Below are 19,847 nucleotides of genomic sequence, written 5' to 3'. Positions count from 1 at the left end.
AGGGGATCTTCTCAACCCAGGAATCAAACTGAGGTCTCCTGGATTACAGGCAGATTCTTTACCACAGAGCCACCTGACAAGCCCGAAGTATGACTTACCATCACCTTTTCTGAATACCTGATTTATTCCCATGCCAATAATCACTGGAAGGATACAGAGGAGCCTGCAACTTTACAAAGGGGAGCCACAGCTTTCTAAATGGGGATTTGTTTTCCAATCCTTACAGTCTGAGAATCAAGTATAGGCAGTGTCCTTTGGACAGCTGAGAGAGGCCTAAACATCTCTGCTCACTGTCCTGCAGGATGTCCGGTGTTGGCATCCCTTTTTGTGCTGGTCTCAGCCTACCGATAGTGATGCCTGGGGGCTGGAAATGCATTCACTTGAGGCCCACTCCCCCTCTCAGAACAGACATTATGGCTGGACTGGCTCCTATTGTGAATGCAAAATGCCCTCCACCATAACCAATGAGCCTTATTTATATAATCATATCATGAACTTAAGAGAAACAGAGGATAAAAAAGTGAATTTCTTTATTTTTTCTCTAATATATACCCCCACCCCACATCTTGCCTATACAAGAGCGCAGTGTAATATAGAGGCTGTTTTCTTCTGTCATTGGGGTGGTAGTAGTTTAGTTGCTCAGTTGTGTTTGGCTCTTTATGAGCCCATGGACTGCTGCCCCCAGGCTTCTCTGTGCGTGGGATTCTCCAGGCAAGAATACTGGAGTGGGTTGCTGTTTCTTTTTCAAGGAATCATCCTGACTCAGGGATCAAACCTCAGCCTCCTGCATTGCAGGTGGATTCTTTACTGCTGAGTCACCAGGGAAGTCCAGGTAAGAAAATTAGTGTGAAATAATAGTAATTTCCCTGTCTTCTTCTAACTGGACCCAGACACCCCTACAAGTCTCTGACCTCATGGAGTCTCCCGGTACAAAGCCTAGAGAGAAAGGCTTCTGCCTCACTGGGCGTTCTCCCATGGCAAGTGGTGCTGCTCCATAGACTCCCTGACCTTTGGGTCTCTGGTCATAAATTGTTTGTTTTGAACTACATTATCTATTTTTATTTTTAGATATACCCAAAACATTCATGTTTTCATTTCATGGTTAGGGAATAAGTAAGCAATGTGTACTCAGTGTCCAAATTAAACCCCCAAACATAAGGCAATTTTCAAGTACAGGGAAAACAAGAGGTTGTACAAGAAAGGAGATGTTATTTATAATACATTCCTCAGCTGTGCAACCAGTCAGTTCAGTTCAATCGCTCAGTTGTGTCCAACTCTCTGCGACCCCATGGACTGCAGCACAACAGGCTTCACTGTCCATCACCAAGTCCTAGAGCATGCTCAAATTCATGTCCATCAAGTAGGTGATACCATCCAACCATCTCATCCTCTGTCATCCCCTTCTCCTCCTACCTTCAATCTTTGCCAGCATCACTTTTCCAGTGAGCCAGTTCTTCGCATCAGATGGCCAACATCATTATTTTCACTTTGGCTCAGCCTCTTCATTCTTTCTGGAGCTATTTCTCCACCCTTCTCCAAAAGTATATTGGGCACCTACTGACCTGGAGACTTCATCTTTCAGTGTCATATCTTTTTGCCTTTTCATACTGTTCATGGGGTTCTCAGGGCAAGAACACTGAAGTGGTTTGCCATTCCCTTCTCCAGTGGACCATGTTTTGTCAGGACTCTCCACCATGATCTGTCCATCTTGGGTGGCCCTACACGGCATGGCATAGTATGCACACACACACACAAAATAGCATAGATTCTGAATTCTGAGTCAATGAAAATGAGCAGAAGGAAAATGTCTGTGTGTGTGTGAGTATGTGTGAGGGAGCAAACTTTCTACTCACAAATTGGAAAGTAAGGCTTCTGAAATTCCTAGCCCTTTGGGTATTCATTGATATAAAACCTTAAGTCCTGAAAGCAAACTATGAAGGGGTATCATCAAAGAACATATAGTCCAAAGCAAGTCAATAAAATTTAAATAGCCAAAAAAATAATATTGTCACTCTTATTTGTTAAAGTTGATGCAAGATAAAGGCCTTAAATTGTCACCACAATAAAAAAAATGTCTTTTTTATTGATAAACATTATGAGTAGTTTTTGTGTTACAGAAAAAGACAAATTATGAGCCAAGTTAGAAGATAGACCTTCATTACTATATACAGATGATTATCCATGCTGTTCCAGAGAAGGCAATGGCAATCTACTCCAATATTCTTGCCTGAAGAATCCCAGGGACAGAGGAGCCTGGGGGGCTGCCGTCTATGGGGTTACACAGAGTCGGACACGACTGAAGCAACTTAGCAGCAGCAGCAGCAGCAGCAGCAGTCCATGCTGTTCAGTCTCTGATTTGAATTAACTATAAATATGACATTTATGAAAGCTAAAATCTGGATTTAATCTTGAAATATTATAGCTTTCTTGTCTACATATATTTTAATAGTTTTGGATATTAGGTTTCTCTCTGTCCCCTTTCCACATAAAACTCTAGAGTCATTTACTTTGTTTATCTAGAATCAAGAGGGAAACCTTACAATTCAAATTGGAATTAAATCCATTTTTTAGCATCTTTACTCAGAAAGAGCTGATTAGTTTTTAAAGAAAAACAATTCAGAAACTATCTCTAGGAATTTTAATTTATGATAAAATGATGCTAGGAAGGTACACACGACTGGGATAAGTTTCTTTTTGGAAAGTAGAAAAGTGATAATCTGAGTAATCAGTGGAGGAAAAGCAACATCAATGGAGAAAGGGCTGTATTTTACAAAATGTGAGTCTAAGAGACTGTAAAATGAAATTATACTATATATTGTATTCCCAGTTTATATTGAACATTAAAAACATAAAGGAGAAAATCATTCTAGCATACTGATTTTTTGTTTCCTATGGGGGGAGCAGGGGTCTTGTGTGCCTGTGTGCTCAGTCGTGTCCAACTCTTTGCAATCTCATGGACTGTAGCCAGCCAGGCCCCTCTGTCCATGGAATTTCCTAATCCAGGGAATCTTCACAACTCAGGGATCATACCTGCATCTCTTGTATCTCTTGCATTGGCAGGCAGATTCTTCACTACTGGCACCACCCAGGAGGGCTTCATTGGTGGCTCAGATGGTAAAGAATCTGCCTTCAATGAGGGAGACCCAGATTTGATCGCTGGGTTGGGAAGATTCCCTGGAGAAGGGAATGGCTACCCATTCCTGTATTCTTGCCTGGAGAACTCCATGGACAGAGAAGCCTGGCAGTCTAGTCTGTGGGGATGCAAAGAGACATACACAACTGAGTGAATCTCTGTCCACCCAGGAAGTCAATATTGGGCATTGAAATCACAAAGTAGAAAATTATCCTAACACACTATTTATTGTTTCTTATGGAGGTTTGGGATCTTATTTATTTAATACATCAGGTAGAACTAATTGAATTTCCAATCTGAATTTAAAAATATGAAAAAAGATTATTTCTTAGTATTTGAAACAACTTTACTTTCCATTTGTCTAGCAAGTGTTAAGGAATGATAAAAATAAATGAATTTTTCCTCTTATTAAATCCCTGAAGATTCATTATAATTGATTATTTCTATGTACCAGACCATCTTATTTCTGCCATTGAAGATGCTATTTTAATGTAGTGTGAAAGTGACCTGGATTATTAAATTACACAGTTTAAATAATTCTAGGTTTTTAAGACTTGTGACATTATACTGATTTTCCTATGCCTCATTTTATCTCTCTGCTCCATCTTCAACTAAACTCACGTCCACATCCACACACAGGTGGACATGTACACAGAGTCTTCAGCTAAACTCACATCCACTTACACACGTGCATGCATATGCACATACCCAGACACTTTGTTGAGCTGGGGAAAAACAACAACAGCAGCAACACTGGATTCTTTAGATAGTTTTGAACAAATACCTTGTTCTTTGGTATTGTTTTGATTTAAGTCTATTCAAGTTTAGATATTGTCTTCTGGGTCAGAATAATAATCAATAACTTCATTGTAATGACATAGAAAAACTCAAATTGTATAAAGTCGAAGTGCATCTACTACCTTTAAAATTTTTAAATGTACTACTCTTGTTTTAACTGTGCTGAAATAAGCTGATTAAGAAAATACATTAAAATCGACATTCCTTTTTATTGTTAATGACAAAAATGTAAATAAAGCCCATATGTACTGAGAGAGAGGGGTGGGCAGATTAGCATCCTTGACACTGTGTCTATTATATGGTTAATATTTTCAATAAACTCATCAAATATAAAAATATTTTGAAAGAGCTTTAGCTGTAAATGCCAGCATAATGGGTCAGCAGAAGAAGACTTTTTATGAAAGCAAAGTGCTGCAAAGGTCCAAGATGACAGCTGTCAACACTATGAAAGACCAAAGATCTCTTCATCTATGTAAGAGCCTCTGTTGTCTGACTTTAGTTCTAAACTGTGCAGATGATAAAACTTATATTTTTCTCAACCAGGATAATGAGTTTTTTTTTTTTCTTTAGAAATTACATGTTTGGAAAAGGACAAATAAGAGACACTTGTTTTATTTTTTAAAAATTGAACAGCATAGAGGATTGTATCATATATGCTAGCATTTCTTAGATTTTATAATGAACATAATAGGATCCAAGGTACCAATAATGACAAAGACATATGGTAAATTGATATATTATTGCTCTCCTCACAAGTATTAAATAGGTTTTTTAAAATCTCCATTACAATAATTATTAGTGTTGCAAACATTGCTTAAGACAAATCTTTTTCTTTTTCTAAATTTAGATTCATAGATGAAAATAATCTTCAGCTGTTATTTTAATTCTTAGTATATAGACCTGTGACATGTAATTGACTAAGTTATTTATGTTTTATTGGTTTTAGATTTCTTACTCTTAGTTTATGAAAGAACACAAAATAGATTGAACAGTTAAGTTGTTGCCTTTTTGTAGATCTAAACATTTGGTCAGACAGCCACTAATGTTCAAACCAATACAGCTTAAAATCAGGATGGAGTGATGATATTTACATACTTCAATATTGGTACTCTATCGATTTAAAATAAAATGTTTGATTTTTTAAGGAATATCTATGTTCCATAAAACAAATGGGCCAACATCCACAGTGGCCAAAAAACTCAGAATGTTTGACCAGTAAAATAAAGTATATAGAAAAATATATTGTCTTCAAAATATTATATAGAGATATTTTAATATATGGTCAGCCTGTTTTAAAAGTCTTATTCAATAGTCACATGAATCCAAACAAAAATTATGGAATGACTCCTGTCAACAAGTCATTGTTCTCAGTCTTACCTTCCTTGTGTTATTATACAACATGGTTCAGTAATGATGTACAGGGACAGCAATTTCGCTATGGAATTGCATATAGTTCACTTTGCAAGAGTACATTATGCCCTTCTTGTATTTTTAATAATCAATGAAATGCTGCTGAGATTCTGCAATGAAATGGAATTTAAAAGACTTTAAAGAATAGTCTAATGACTCAAAATGACTATTCTAACAATCCTGCTTTTTAGATTTATGCTGCTAATGAGATTTTTTTTTTTAATTTAGAGCATTTTTATAGATATTTTTCTTTTTAAATTCTATATGTTTTCTATATTTGTATGTATATCAATATTTATGTTCATATCTACCTACATGTCTATATATTTAAACATTATGTGTGGAAGCTCTAGTGTGTCATTAGCCATGATAACTGCTAATACTGATAAGTCAATGCACTCATCCCCGAGGGATTATCGTATCCTTCACTCATATGCTTTATGTCCTTATCTTTTCCTTTTCAATATTTTGTTTTCATATTTCCTTGCAAGGTCTTAACTATAAACATAAGAGAAAGGAAAATAGGAATTTAAGTTATCAGTGACTATGTATCTCTTTTGTCATAATTTGAAGTGGAGAGAACAGTATTTTATCACTCTAATTTTTGGAGATATTGAAAATATCTTAAATTCTATTTGATTAGTTTGATAGTCCATATCCTCTTGTTATATGTCACATAACAGGGTATGAACTTTCAGATTGTTGGGATTTTGCCCCCAAGAACTGTAACATGATTTCTCACTTTTTGAACTGAGAAGCTATGGAGACACCTGTGTTACTTGATACTGTTCTCTCCCAAGATTTGTATTTTTAATGGCATTTGAAGTGCCCCCTATTTTCCAATAAGACAAAGCTATTGCCATCATGGCATACAACATGGAAATATCCCTGAAATTTATTGACAACTGGATATTGAAATGCATGTCCTATGCTTTCTCCTGATGAACATTTTCTTAATTATTCATTTTACACTTTACTTATTTGTTTTAACTTTCTCTTTGTTGTCTAAATCAAATATTATTTATGAAGTTCATTATCTATACTTTCACTTGAAGACAGTCATATCTCCTTTATAAGAGAAACATCTCTTTTTTTACAAAGCTCGAGGAAGGAGTCCATTTATTCAAGCATTATTTATTCCGTAATTCAAGTTGTGAATTATCTAGCCCAGAAAGGACTTTTAATTTGTCTGTGACTCCTTCCTTCAGGTTTGCTACCCAATCCTGATCTTCTAGTAATCGAAAGGGAGACGGGGACACCTATTTACAGAGTAATTTCTCAAAAATTATGGGGAGTGGTGACCCAATTCAGGCTTAGAGTGTCAAAGCATTCTTTGCTTTAATATGACCCAATTACACTTTTGACATTGGAAAAGAGTGTCCCAATTTCACCTTTGGAGAACAGAGTAAAATTTCAGGCAGAGTTTTTAGTTTCTTCTAGAAATAGATCTGCTGCCAACAATAGTGTCATATCAGAAAATGGCTGTGCTAGGCATGATAGCCTATATTTATTAATGAAAGAAAAGAGAAGATATGAAATTAGGTGTCCTACTTTGGTTATATGATTACGTGTTTGAAAATGTCTTCTTTATGTCTAATCATTTATCTGAGCAAAGACTAGCTTCATCTCTGGGTTTATTTACAGAAAACTCAAGCAGATTTCAATTTTATCAAAGTAATGTTTTTATGTATATGACAGTTAAAGTTATCTATTCAAACGATGATAGCAATTTTCCTCCAATGTGGTAATAAGATGAGTTATCGACTTTGAATAGATTCTTCAGGATAATAAAGTAGAATGATATTCCAGAGACTAAACTAATACTTTGAAGTTTGATTTTTACTGCTTAACCATGAAAACAAGGGTGATATAAGGCATTAGGATGTGCAAACATATTGGAAGCGAAATTTTGCCTTGTTGACAATGAGCAAGCATCTCCATGTAACTATTAGACTCTTGTTTGTGTGATTCATCCGTTTTGCTGTACAAGATATTGTCTAAAATTTTTCTTCTGACTTGGTTTTTAGTTTGCTTGTTCTCTTTAGTTTTTCTTTTTTTTTTTTCTCTTTAGTTTTTCTACTCTGCTTTCAAACCTATCAATTTCTTGAGCTTCTAATTTTAGACTTTTAATTAATCACTTTGAGAGTTCCCATTTTATTCTGTATGGCATCAAATTTTCCATGGAAATTCTTCCTGTTATCTGATTTCTAAAAAGTATTAAGACCTGTTTTTTAAGGTCCTTTTCTGAGAATTCCAGTATTTGAACCTCCTCTTAGTCTGTTTACATTGCCTCTTTTCCCCGTCATTTCTCAACCCATCTAGTCTGCTATTCCTTCCTTATGCATTGACCATTATGATGAAAAATTTCAGAAGAGATTTGATGCTTTGTATGATATTTCATTCTGAAGAAAGAATTTATATTTGATTAATTATGCTATATACAGAGGCATATCTCCTAATCCAGTCAAAGATTTGGCAGGTCCAGGAACACTAATTTAATTTTGCCTTCTCTACTTTTAGTATATGGCTCTTTGCTATTTCCAAATAATACTATGAAATATGAACTGACTCACCATTCTAAACTTATCCTCTTGTCCCTGTGAGACTGCCAAAAACTTGAGGTGACAATTATTTAGTTAGTGTTAGTTGCTTAGTCATGTCCGACTCCTGGTGACCCCATGAACTGTAGCCCACCAGGCTTCTCTGTCCATGGAATTCTCCAGGCAAGAATACTGGAGGGGTAGCCGTACTCCAGGGGATCTTCTAGATCCAGGGATCGTACAGGGTCTCCTGCATTGCAGGTGGATTCTTTACCATCTGAGCCATCAGGGGAAGCCTTCTGAGGTGAGTAAGTGATATCGAACACTGGGCTTACTGTGCTGGACTCCTCTCTTTTCTGAGATCTTGGCCTTTCAAGCCCTTTGTGTCTTGCAAGCTTATCAATGTCTTCAAACAGGTGTGTGTGGTCTCATGTGTGTGTGTGTACCTTTGCACACGTATGTGTATTTTCTGTATTTTGGCCACCTTTTCTACTCTTTCATAAGTTTGGTTTGAAATAAACTATCCTACATATTTAGGAAGAAGATATTCCTTATGAGAAATTAAGCTGCATTAAAGCCAGTATGCCTGGAATTGAGGATAAACCTCAGAGAATTGATATGCAGCTATATAGAATAATTGTCTATAGTGTCCTCAAATCAGGTTATTTTTCTCCACATTAAGGATATGAACAGAGACTATTTCCTCCTTGTCACAGATCCTGAAGCAGAGTTGCTGAAATAATGCAACAAATTTTCATGTACAATATCTTAGAGAGGGAAAAAAAACACAGTTTTCTCATCTATCTTGTGATTTCACCAGTATTATTACTTAGTGCTATATTAAAGTTGAGAATGATCCTATGTGGTGTGACATAAAACTACATTTCTCTAAATACACTTTATGGCTAGGTAGGAATTTTTGAAGACTTTAGGTTGAAGACAAAACTTTGTGATAGGGACTCTGTTTTCTCTACTGCTAAAGATTGGACCAAAAGAGATTAGATGGGAGGAAAAAAGCACAGAGATGAAATTAGGAGCAGCTTTGTGAGTGGGGAAAATTATTAGATGCTACACAGAGATACCTGGCCCCAGTTTCTAAGACAGAGGTTCCCACTAAAGAGGAACCTGGTTTCTGGAAGTGCCTGAAAATGAACTCAGGGCAGGAGATGAGAGAGGGCAATATCTAAGCCCTATAGTAGTGATGATAGATTAAAATCCCTGCCAGCTTTAATTGCAGTCTTCTCCACCTGCAATGTAGGAGACACAGGAGAGGTGTGTTCCATCCCTGGGTCTCAGGAAGATTCCTTGGAGAAGGAAACAGCAACTCGCTGCAGGGTTCTTGTCTGGGAAATTCCATGGACAGAGGAGTCTGGCGGGCCACACTCCATGAGATCGCAAAGAGTCAGACACAACTAAGTGACGAACACACACAGAAAATCAGGATCTCACGTCCCCTGCCGGTGTGTGCACCCCATGTGTTGGGAGAAATACCTGCTGCTTCTGACCTGAGGTCTTAGCAGTGGGCAACCCTGGGGGAGAAGTGGCTGACTGCTCTAGGAGACATGACTCTCCCTGCTCTCCAACCTTATGTAGAAATGTTTCTTTGACGTGTTGAGGCCCTAGTATGTCCCAAAGGATCATCTGGAGTCTCCACAAGTGAGGTGTCTTGAGCTGAGCAAGCTGAGGATCTTTATGAAAATCCACATTCAAGTCCACATGGATGAATTCATAAGGACAATACTAAGATATAGAAGAAACCAACGTGGACAGTGCATAAATATACACATTGGATATTAGTATACTCTCTATTTCCGCGTGTGATCCAATACTTACTAAAATGAAACTAAAAAGAGACAAAATGGACAAACTGAGGATTGTGCATGCAGGCTAAGTTGCTTCAGTCGTGTCCGACTCTTTGCGACCCCATGGACTGTAGCCCACTAGGCTCCTCTGTCCATGGAATTCTCCAAGAAAGAATACTGGAGTAGGTTGTCATTTTCTCCTCTAGGGATTGATGATAATAGTAATACTAAAATATACTTATTTTTATTTTGTTGTTAAACAATAAATCAATTTAAGTTATTTATCAACTAATATCAATAACTTCACCAGTAGAGAGGTGCTCTGAAATAAAGCAATAATAATTTATGAAGGTATAGCTGACTGTTCAATAAAAAATGATTTAGGTTTAATAAAAAAAATCAAATTTAATTATTATATCAACATCGTTAATAAAAAGAAACAAATGCATTTCAGTAAGTGCATATAGCAATTTTAAAAGCTACTCAGTTGATATAAAATCAGGTTTTCCATTCGTATTTTTTAAATCTTCAAAAGTATCATTAAAATATCACAATAAACTGTGGAAAATTCTTCAAGAGATGGGAATACCAGACCACCTGATCTGCCTCTTGAGAAATTTGTATGCAGGTCAGGAAGCAACAGTTAGAACTGGGCATGGAACAACAGACTGGTCCCAAATAAGAAAAGGAGTTCATCAAAGCTGAATATTGTCACCCTGTTTATTTAACTTATATGCAGAGTACATCATGAGAAACGCTGGACTGGAAGAAACACAAACTGGAATCAAGATTGCCGGGAGAAATATCAATAACCTCAGATATGCAGATGACACCACCCTTATGGCAGAAAGTGAAGAGGAACTCAAAAGCCTCTTGATGAAAGTGAAAGTGGAGAGTGAAAAAGTTGGCTTAAAGCTCAACATTCAGAAAACGAAGATCATGGCATCTGGTCCCACCACTTCATGGGAAATAGATGGGGAAACAGTGGAAACAGTGTCAGACTTTATTTTTCTGGGCTCCAAAATCACTGTAGATGGTGACTGCAGCCATGAAATTAAGACGCTTACTCCTTGGAAGGAAAGTTATGACCAACCTAGACAGCATATTCAAAAGCAGAGACATTACTTTGCCAACAAAGTTCCGTCTAGTGAAGGCTATGGTTTTTCCTGTGGTCATGTATGGATGTGAGAGTTGGTCTGTGAAGAAGGCTGAGCGCCGAAGAATTGATGCTTTTGAACTGTGGTGTTGGAGAAGACTCTTGAGAGTCCCTTGGACTGCAAGGAGATCCAACCAGTCCACTGCCTTATGACCCAGCAATCCCACTGCTGGGCATACACACTGAGGAAACCAGAAGGGAAAGAGACACGTGTACCCCAATGTTCATCGCAGCACTGTTTATAATAGCCAGGACATGGAAGCAACCTAGATGTCCATCAGCAGATGAATGGATAAGAAAGCTGTGGTACATATACACAATGGAGTATTACTCAGCCATTAAAAAGAATACATTTGAATCAGTTCTAATGAGGTGGATGAAACTGGAGCCTATTATACAGAGTGAAGTAAGCCAGAAGGAAAAACATAAATACAGTATACTAACGCATATATATGGAATTTAGAAAGATGGTAACAATAACCCGGTGTACGAGACAGCAAAAGAGACACTGATGTATAGAACAGTCTTATGGACTCTGTGGGAGAGGGAGAGGGTGGGAAGATTTGGGAGAATGACATTGAAACATGTAAAATATCATGTAGGAAATGAGTTGCCAGTCCAGGTTCGATGCACGATGCTGGATGCTTGGGGCTGGTGCACTGGGACGGCCCAGAGGGATGGTATGGGGAGGGAGGAGGGAGGAGGGTTCAGGATGGGGAACACATGTATACCTGTGGTGGATTCATTTTGATATTTGGCAAAACTAATACAATTATGTAAAATTTAAAAATAAAATAAAATTAAAAAAAAAAATGAAGGAGATCAGCCCTGGGATTTCTTTGGAAGGAATGATTATAAAGCTGAAACTCCAGTAGTTTGGCCACCTCATGCGAAGAGTTGACTCATTGGAAAAGACCCTGATGCTGGGAGGAATTGGGGGCAGGAGGAGAAGGGGACGACAGAGGATGAGATGGCTGGATGGCATCACTGACTCGATGGATGTGAGTCTGAGTGAACTCTGGGAGTTGGTGATGGACAGGGAGGCCTGGTGTGCTGCGATTCATGGGGTCGCAAAGAGTCGGACACGACTGAGTGACTGATCTGATCTGATCTGAAAAATATTATTTTATGACTTCCTTTGATAAATATTTATTTAGTGAGTACCTGTTTTGTATTCTAAGCACAAAGGATATAGGAGTGAATAAAAGTGATAAAAACCTGCCTGAATTAAGTTTGTGAAGCTTACATTCTCATGTGAGGAGGCTGTAAACACACACACACACACACTTTATAGAATTAACAATCTTATTTTTTAAAAGTGCTCAGTAGGTTACATGAAGCTGTATGTCCATTTAAATGAAGTAAGGATAGACAAGGAAAGGAGCTGGATAGAAGGAATGCACTGCAATTGACCAGGGAATGAACTTAGTTATGTTGCTTGAACTCTTTAAATTCATGGTCATGAGCCTCAAAAGGTACCTTCATGCTACTCAGCAAACATGCCTCTTTCCTTCATGTGCTCATTTCTGTTTCTATTTCATTCCTTCTCTCTTCAAAAAGCTCCAACATCTTTTTACCCCACTCTCACATTTATCTGTTCTTTAATGATTGCTTCTTCTCTAAGTAAATTAATCAGAAAATAAAATTTATAGACTCAGACAATCCCTTTCCAACCGCATTTGCATCCACATATGACATCTTCCTGCTTGATACCCCAAATCTGTGTTTTTCCAATCCAATAGCCACAAGCCCCATGTGGCCATAGAGCATATAAGAAGAGAGGCTAGTCCAAATTGTGAAATACTGTGAATGCTAAATCCACATTGGATTTCAAATAGAGTATGAAAGATTTAGAGTAGAATATCACACTTAATTTGTTATACTGATTAAATGTTGAAATAATATTTTGGATATATTGGGTTAAATAATATTTAAATAATTTCACTTTCCTTTTTTAATTTTTTAAAATGTGGTTATTGGCAAGTGTAAAATCCCTTAGGCTGCTAACATCATAATTCTGTTAGGAAGACCTGCTCTAGAAGAACCTGGATTTCTGTCTAAAGCAGATCGCTCTCCTTTCACAAAGAACACGGATACGTGAGATCATCACACCAGCTTGTCTCCCATACTTTCTAGTCTACATTGCCAGTTTATTTCCCCTGATCTTCAGCATCATTTATTTAAAACTAAGTTTTACTAGAATATAGTTGATTTACAATGTTGTGTTAGTTGCAGATGTACTGCAAACTGAATCAGTTTTATATACATATAAGTAATATTTGCATATATATCAGTTATATATGTGTATATATTAATTATATATATCAGTATATATATATTTTGGAGAAGGCAATGGCACCCCACTCCAATACTCTTGCCTGGAAAATCCCATGGACTGAGGAGCCTGGTGGGCTGCAGTCCATGGGGTCGCTAAGAGTCAGACAAAGACTGAGCGACTTCACTTTCACTTTTCACTTTCGTGCATTGGAGAAGGACATGGCAACCCACTCCAGTATTCACTCCAGTATTCTTGCCTGGAGAATCCTGGGACAGGGGAGCCTGGTGGGCTGCCGTCTCTGGGGTCGCACAGAGTCGGACATGACTGAAGCGACTTAGCAGTATGTATATATATATATATATATATATATATATGTATACGTATATATATGTATATATGTATATGTATATATATATATATATGTAAAGAATGATACATTTATCCTTTCTTTATTCTATAATATACAGCATCATTTTCAGTAGCATGGACCTATGGTGCTACTCTCCCATCTTTTAAAAGATGCTCACAGAACCCCTCTTCCCCTGACGATTACTGTCCCATTTCTCATGTCTACTTCTCAATAAAGTTTTCCCGAGGGTCCTATAGGCTCAGTTTTCGTCTTCTCCTTTGTGTATGCTCTATTACCACCCCCACTTTCTAACAACAGCAACAAACATCAAGGACAACAAGCTGCTTTTCTGATATGTCCATGATTGGCTTCCTTACAATAAAAGTCCAGTGATTAATTTCAAGCCGCATCTTCCTTATCCAGGCAGAGTTGATTCTCTCTCCTCTCAAGAATTCCTTCCCTAGTTTGCAGAACACTCGAGTCACCCAACTTCCTTCCATCCTCTTACCTTACTTCTTCTCAGTCTGTTTCTGGAGTATCTTTTTCCTTAAAGTACTTATGTTGATGGGCACTGACTTAGTCTTCTTTTTACATTTATTTTCTTGATGATCTTATACAGCCTTAGGAACTTTCAGTTTTGATCTCCCACCCAAATCTTTATAGGAACTCTGGATTGATATATATGATAGTGTATTAGCTTTTTCTTTTTTGTTTCTAGTTAGTCTATCAAATTTGGCATTTCCAAAACTGATATTCTGACCTCCTCGAGTCCAAATCTGTTCCAATTGCTGTTTTCCTGACCTCAGCTGTTGGCATCTCTCTTCCTGATGTTCAGACATAAAGCTATGGAAGAGGAGGCATTTTTTTTAAGTCCTCTTTCTTTCTTATTCCTTACATTCAGTCAGGAAACAAATCTGGTTGTCTTCAATTTCAAACCACCATAAACACTCCAGCCACTTCTAACCACCTCCCCTGCTGTAACCAGGAATGTACCATTCTTCTCTCTGTCTCCAGCCCCCACATGCTTGTGTGCTCAGTTTGCTTCAGTCTTGTCTGACTCTTTGTGACCCTGAGGCTGCTCTGTTTATGGGATTCTCCAGGCAAGAATGGGTTACCCTCCTCCAGGATATCTTCTCCACCCAGGGATCAAACCCACGTCTCTTACGTCTCTTGCATTGGCAGGAGGGTTCTTTACCACTATCGCCACCTCTGAACTGTACTCACTGGTCTTACCTCTGTTCATGCTGTGTGTTCTCCACAGGGAGGTGGGAGTCATTCTTTTTGAACACAGATTAGATTGTGTTGTTCTTCTACTTGAAACCCTGCGGTGGTTCTCCGTTACATTGATATGAAATCCAGTGAGCTTGCAATGATATGCCTCCAAAACCCTGCCTAATTCTCTTCCCCACCATCAGCCCTCTCCTATCATGTTGACCTGTACTAATTTTCTACTAACCACTAATTTTCTACTAACAGTCTGCTGAAGCCACACTTGTCTCTTTTCTGATCCTTGAAAAGAAATCAGGCACATCTCTGCTTTAAAGCTTGGCAGATTGTTTGCTCTGCTTGCAAAGTTTGTCCTCCAGGTTATAATGTGAGATAGTGTTTTTACATACTTCACATCTTTGTTCAAATGCCACCTTCCTGATGTGGCCACTGAGCAAATGAGTGAGTCCCCTTGCCCATGTCTATGTCCATGCCTTTCTGATCAACTATTTTCTCACTTAGATATGGAAAACCTGATCTTTCTAAATCCGGTCATGTGCATTAAAGGATTTAGGTTAAGAGATCATTAGTTCATCCCCTACTCCTCTGCTTCTAGCAACAAGATTTCTCTTTGCCTGATGGCCAACTTTCTCCCAGAAAGCTAGAGCAGATAATGGATATTTACAGTCATGAAGTTTCTTTGAACTTTTCAGGAAATAACCTGAGGAGCAGAAGAAAAGGGGAAAAGAAAAATTGGGGATTTCATTGGTAATGACATGTGAAGAGAAAATGAAGATCGATTACACTATAGGGAGGCTTCTATTGGATTTTGTATTTTCTTCCTTGCCTGAAATGCCCAGAGCAAAGTTTGTGTTTTCCTGGTGGACAGCTCACTATTCAGGGAGGTACAGACACTCCTAGATGGAGACTCTGGCTGAAATCAGCAAGATTTTAATTTCCTGCTATTTTAAAGGAAAGAGCAGAGTGGTGAATATACAGATTTCAACCGTTCAGCATTTTGCTATTTAAAAAAGAAAAAAATCAATTTTATTCCCCATGGGTTAAAGTGACTTTAAAAAAATGAAGAGAAAGCCCAGATTAGAAAGCACCATTCACTTCATTAGCAAAAGGAGCATTAAAGCATCTTATGTTTCATGAGTGCAGATGTCCAGAACCTGTAAATAACACTCACAACCTGCTTTATCCCTTTATTTCTATCGCTTTTGTGTTAATGAAAATATTCTGTCTCTTGTACTTTATATTGTAGGTTTTTTTCAGGTCATATTCTATCTCTTTCTAAGTCTATAGTTAGAGTGAATTAAGAACCATGCAATGATTTTCTTGAACCAATGCCAAAGTGAGAGTAACTTTTATATAATACCTTTAAATTCAACTGGACTATAATGGCATGTTCTGGGGTCCAAAATATCTGATCATCAAAGACTGAATCAAAAGGCATGTTTTTCTCTAAATTCTCTAAATCTAAATACAGTAAGCTGACTTTTGTGGGGGTGGGGAGGATTTACTATTAATATTTTTAAACATTTGCTATATCAACTCTTCCTATACTGGAAAGATTTTTAAAAGCCATAAAATGGTAAAATTAGCTTCATCTATGTAATTTGACCATACTTACTGGTGATCTGAACTTTTTCAAAGTGGTGCATTCTCCATCTTCAATCTAATTTATGCATTTTTTATATATCTTCTATACTCAAAACTGATGTTTTGAGGATCAATGTGAATGTAGAGAATAAGATTTGGGACAAATCAGCCATAGTATGTCTTTTTTTTTTTTTTTCTTGTATTGTTAAATGAAGTAGGGCTTGACCATAATAATTTATATTGTTGTGTTATTTCAGTTGATAGCTGTAGCATCTTTGCCATGAGTTGTCTTTAAATCTATATTACAATGCTTCTGTTACAGATAATTGTAATGAAAATAAATTGTAGTCCAAAACCATTAAAAAAAATAATAGTCTACATTAGGAATGCCTTTGAAGTGTGAAACCAAAAATAATTTACTTAATTGCATTTATTTCAGTCTAAATGGAGTTGTTTGTTATTGAGTAAAAAGGGGAACACTTTATCTGTATTTACCCAAGTTCTCAGAACAATAGTAGAAGCTTCTTCCACATTATTGAAAAAAATAAGCAGACATTTATTATTCTGTATTTTTATTACGTTCATTCTGTAAGCAGGTTGCAGGTACTTTGTAAACAAGAGTAGACAGTTTAAAAAAGATAAAATGAAAAAAAAAAAGGCATTTGTAGGAAAGAGTCTCAGCAGCATCTGCTTATTTGGCCTCAGGATGGGCATGAGGTACTATCAAGTTTCCCATGTATCTTATGGTATCTTCCTACAAATGTTGTAGATTAAAACAGATTTGACATACAGAGACATATTGGATATTTAGTAAGAAATGCATAGCTTAAGGGAGAAGGCAATGGCACCCCACTCCAGTACTCTTGCCTGGAAAAACCCATGGATGGAGGAGCCTGGTAGGCTACAGTCCATAGGGTCACTAAGAGTCAGACACGACTGATCGACTTCACTTTCACTTTTCACTTTCCTGCATTGGAGAAGGACATGGCAACCCACTCCAGTACTCTTGCCTGGAGAATCCCAGGGGAGGGGGGGCCCTGGTGGGCTGCTGTCTATGGGGTTGCACAGAGTCAGACACTACTGAAGCGACTTAGCATGCATGCATGCATAGCTTAAATGATAGAAACCTATTCTAGACAGTTTTATCTTTTTATAGTGATATTTTAAAAAATAGAAAGTTAGTCATTTAGAAATTACAGAAGGATATATAATTCAAGGTTTATGAATTTCATCATTCACATTTCATCTATTTGAAAATGCAGTGTATCTTATGTAAATATATATCATGGTGGGGTAATTTAAGTGGTTTTAGAACACTGATGCAGAGTACATTATGCAAAATGCTGGTCTGGATGAATCACAAGCTGGAATCAAGACTGCCAGGAGAAATATCAACTGATAATGCCACTTTAATGGCAGCAAGTGAAGAGGAACTAAATAATCTCTTGATGACAGTGAAAGAGGAGAATGAAAAAGTTGGCTTAAAACTCAACATTCAAATAACTAAGATAATGGCATCCAGTTCTATCAATTCATGGCAAATAGAAGAGGAAAAAAGTGGAAGCAGTGACAGACTTTATCTTCTTGGGCTTCAAAATCACTGTGGATGGTGTTTATAGCCATGGAATTAAAAGGTGCTTGCTCCTTGGAAGGAAAGCTGTGACAAACCTAGACAGCATATTAAAAACCAGAGACATCACTTTTTCGACAAAGATCTGTATAGTCAAAGCTATTTCCAGTAGTCATGTACAGAGGTGAGAGTTGGACCATAGACGGCTGAGTGCTGAAGAATTGATGCTTTTGAACTGTGGTGTTGGAGAAGACTCTTGAAAGTACCTTGGACTGCAAAGAGATCAATCCAGTCAATACTAAAGGCAATTAACCCTGAAATTCATTGGAAGGACTGATGCTGCTGCTGAAGCTAAAGCTCTAATACTTTGGCCACCTGATTCAAAGAGCTGACTCATTGGAAAAGACCTTGATGCTGGGAAAGATTGAAGGCAGGAGAAGGGGATGATAGAGGATGAGATGGTTGGATGGCATCACTGACCCAGTGGACATGAGTTTAAGCAATCTCTGGGAGATGTTGAAGGACAAGGAAGCCTGGTGTTCTGTGGTCCATGGTGTAGCAAAGAGTTGGACAGGACTGAGCAACTGAACAAACTAAAAATTGCAGACATCAATAAAATTTCCCTGAATATGTTGGCATGTATATTATTAGCTAGAGCTCAACATATATAAAAGGTCGCATGCAGTGACATGTACAAGTAAATACTGAATATACTTTGAATTATAGCTATTTTAATATTCCTGAATGATAGTTATATCTCTGGGTCTGGTAATGCTGCTAGCTTTATCTTTTGAAAACAGGTTGGTTTTCTCTTGCATTTTTGCTTATTCCATGATTTTTGGTTGAAAGCCAGACACTATCTGTAAAAGAATAATGAAGGAAGTGAAAATAACACCCTGAAACTGGTCTACCTCTTCATCTGTTAAGGAGATAGTGTGAGAAATTGAGTTGATCTCATCAGTAGCTGAACTGGGTTTGGATTTTGTCTCAGTCACTGACAGTGCTCCACAGACTTCAAAGCTCCCCTGGGAGAGGTTGCTGTTCCCTTGGACTTAGTGTCAAGTCTGAGTGTTTGGATCCTTTTTTTTTTTTTCCTCCTGAGTTCCTGCTTCATCTCCAAACTTCATCAGTTCCTGAATACCTGTACCAACATGATAACAGTCTTGCTGCTTCCTCAGCAGGAGGTTGCCCGTGATCTCTACTGAATGGGTCCTTGATTGGAGGTAGGGCATCCAATTCTATTGTCTGAGCCTAGAACTCTATACCTGGGCATCAAGAATGGGACTTTTTCAGCATTCCCCCTCCCCACCCCATTCCTCTGTGTGGCATATACATTATACCCTGTACCTATGAGAGCTCTTTGGAAAGAGTTTTCTAGCACTTCTCCAGCAGAAGAATTTTGTTTTGCATTATCTCAGTATGCTGTGCCCAAGAGTTCTATACCTTCCATCAGAAGCAATGAATTTGTTGAATATAACAATATGAGTTTTACATATGACCAAAGGAAAGTTTTAAAAGCTGAACAGAGATTATTAAAATCTTTCAGTTTCTTAAGAACATATTTAAACACTATAATTATAATTTGTGACATTGGCTTTTAAATTATGAGGAATATAACACTGAAAGATGTGTTTTGCTGTGCTTAGTCACTCAGTAGTGTCCTACTCTGTAGCCCACCAGGCTCCTCTGTCCATGGGGATTCTCCAGGCAAGACTACTGGAGTGGGTTGCCATGCCCTCATCCAGGGGATCTTCCAAACTCAGGAATAAAAGCCAGGTCTCCTGCATTGCAGGCTGATTCTTTACTGTCTGAGCCACCAGGGATTTGTAATAAATGTGTCCAGAGTCCAGCAAGTGCTGTAAATATTTATTTATTTAATATCAATTTATTTATTTTTATTGGAGGTTAATTACTTTACAATATTGTATTGGTTTTGCCATACATCAACATGAATCCACCACAGGTATACAAGTGTTCCCCATCCTGAAGCCCCCTCTCTC

Source organism: Bos javanicus, chromosome 20 (assembly GCF_032452875.1).
Source record: "Bos javanicus breed banteng chromosome 20, ARS-OSU_banteng_1.0, whole genome shotgun sequence".
Taxonomy (NCBI): domain Eukaryota; kingdom Metazoa; phylum Chordata; class Mammalia; order Artiodactyla; family Bovidae; genus Bos; species Bos javanicus.
This window is presented reverse-complemented; position numbering follows the sequence as displayed.